Genomic DNA, 2,381 nt, shown 5'->3' with positions numbered 1-2,381 from the left:
GGCGTAAACCCGGGAGGCGGAGCTTGCAGTGAGCTGAGATCCAGCCACTGCACTCCAGCCTGGGCGACAGAGTGAGACTCCGTCTCAAAAAAAAAAGAAAAAAAAAAAATTGCCAACATAGTTTATGTGGGCTGTGGAGTCATGGGCCAATTATTTGTTTTTGTTTTTTGTTTTCCCTTTGTTTCTGCATTCAACTTCAGAATTCTCTGTATATTTTCTTCTTTGTATTTCTTTGCTAAAAAGAATAAGTATTTTAACTTTTATATTGAGTTATATCCTTGTGAATTGACCTGGAAAATGTCTGTGGAATAGTAAGTGAAGAAAGCAAGTTGCAAAGTAAAATTTTTCATTAAAAACAACCTGGGGAAGAATGACTGTTACAACTTCAGATGAATTAGATTGATGAGGAAGAACACAAAACTGCATTTCCTTTATGCATAATGAGCAACTTATAAAAATCGAATGAAGTAAAAAAAATTGAAATACCACTAAGAGGTCATATAAGGCCTGTTTAGTTTCTTATAGCTGCTGTAACAAGTTACCACCAATTTAGTTGATTAACACAACACACATTTATTATCTTACAGGTCTGAGGTCAGAAGTTCAAAATGGATCTCACTGGGCTAAAATCAAGGTGTTGGCAAGGCTGCATTCCTTTCTGGAAGCTCTAAGGGAGAGTTCGTTTTCTTGCCTCTTCCTCTTCAGAAGAGGTATCTGCATTCATTCTTTGGTTCAGGCCATTTTCAAAGTCAATAATGACTAGTCTAGTGTTTTTCACACGATATCATTCTGACGCTCTCCTTCTTGCACTTTTGAGGACCCTTGTAATTACATTGGGCACACAAGGTAATGCAGGATAATTTTCCTTTTTTTTTTTTCATCAAAAAACTTTATTTCCATTTGGTCCAAGGCTTGTTAGGGTAGTTAAGAAAGCTGCCTAGTGGCTGGAGGGAGAGGCTTAGGCAGAAGCCCTGTTATTTTGCAAGGGGCCCTTCAGAAGTTGCTGGGCTCAGAAGGCTCTTAGTCGTGCTTGAGAGTGAGCCTTTTGAAGAGATACTCGCCCAGCCCAGCCTCCCGGCCGGCCGGCCTGTAGAGGTTGGTCAGGTGGTCACCCATCTTCTTGATGAGCTTCACTTCCTCATCTAGGAAGTGACTCTCCAGGAAGTCACAGAGATGGGGGCCGTGCAGGCAGAACCCAGGGCATGAAGATCCAAAAGGGCCTGGTTTAGCTTTTTCTCCAGGGCCATGGCGGCTTTCATGGCGTTCGGGGTTTTACCCTACTCATCTTCAGCTGGCTTCTTGATGTCCTAGAAGAGAGCATGGCCGCCACGCTGGTTTTGCATCTTCAGGAGACACTCGTAACCCTCACACTTCTCCTCGGCCAATTTACGGAAGAAGTGGCTCACGCCTTCCAGAGCCACATCATCACGGTCGAAATAGAAGCCCAGAGAGAGGTAGGTGTAGGAGGCCTGCAGGTACCAATTGACCAGGCTGTTGATGGCTGCCCCTACGTCAGTGGAATAATTCTGATGAATCTGGGAGCTCATGGTTGATCGGCAAGAAGGAGCTAACCACAAAAACGGTGCTGGCAGGTCCCAGAAGCAGGAGACGGCCGAGAAGATGGTCCCGGAGGTTGCAAGTGGAGAGGAAATAGGAGGGCGGTCAGAGGCTGGAAGAAAGAGTCCCCGATCTGTTCCATCCAAACACTGTTGAAGCAAGAGACAGACCCACAGGACCGCCGAACTGCAATTCAGGATAATTTTCCTATCATAAGGTCATCTGATTAGCAACCTTAACTCAACTTGCAGCCTTAATTCCCTGTTGCTATGGAAGGATACATATTCATGGATTCTAGGGATTCGAGCATGGACATTTTGGGGTTATCACTATTTTGCCTACCCCAGGACCTGAGAACAGTGACCACTTCTGGGACTATACAGGGATGTTCCCAATTCCAGAGGAGCTGGAATGCTAGTAATTTATCTGGAGAGGACAGATGTGGCTTCTTTATAATACCCCCTTGACAGTACTTCAGTTTACTGTAACCTGAAGGAAAACTTGCTATGTTAGTTTAGTACCTGAATTAAACCCGAGAAGCAATAAGATTCCTAACTGCTTAATTCCTTTACCTCTTTCCCTTCATTTTGAGGTGTTTGCTGCTCCTGCTTCTGCATCAGTGCGTTTGCTCTTTTTTCCTTTTGTTTTGTTTGTTTGTTTGTTTTTAATTTTTTGAGACGGAGTTTTGCTCTGTGACCCAGGCTGGAGTGCAGTGGTGCGTGATCTTGGCTCACTGCAACGTCTGCCTCCCAGGTTCAAGGGGATTCTCCTGCTTCAGCCTCCCGAGTAGCTGGGAATACAGGTGCCCACCACCATACCCGGCT

At 44.9% G+C, this 2,381-nt stretch overlaps 1 pseudogene across 1 annotated transcript; it reads right to left on the bottom strand.

Moving 5' to 3' along the window:
* Positions 1-866: 866 nt before the first annotated feature.
* Positions 867-2,174, bottom strand: LOC105524644 (annotated as a pseudogene). Its single transcript, XR_001003794.1, has 2 exons — positions 2,130-2,174; positions 867-1,743 (listed from the first exon to the last, which is right to left on the bottom strand). The product of XR_001003794.1 is annotated as a ferritin light chain pseudogene (transcript).
* Positions 2,175-2,381: the final 207 nt, after the last annotated feature.

This window comes from Colobus angolensis, unplaced genomic scaffold (assembly GCF_000951035.1).
Source record: "Colobus angolensis palliatus isolate OR3802 unplaced genomic scaffold, Cang.pa_1.0 Scaffold50, whole genome shotgun sequence".
Classification (NCBI taxonomy): Eukaryota; Metazoa; Chordata; class Mammalia; order Primates; family Cercopithecidae; genus Colobus; species Colobus angolensis.
The sequence above is the reverse complement of the archived record's forward strand: the minus strand, read 5'-3'. Positions and strand labels throughout refer to the sequence as shown.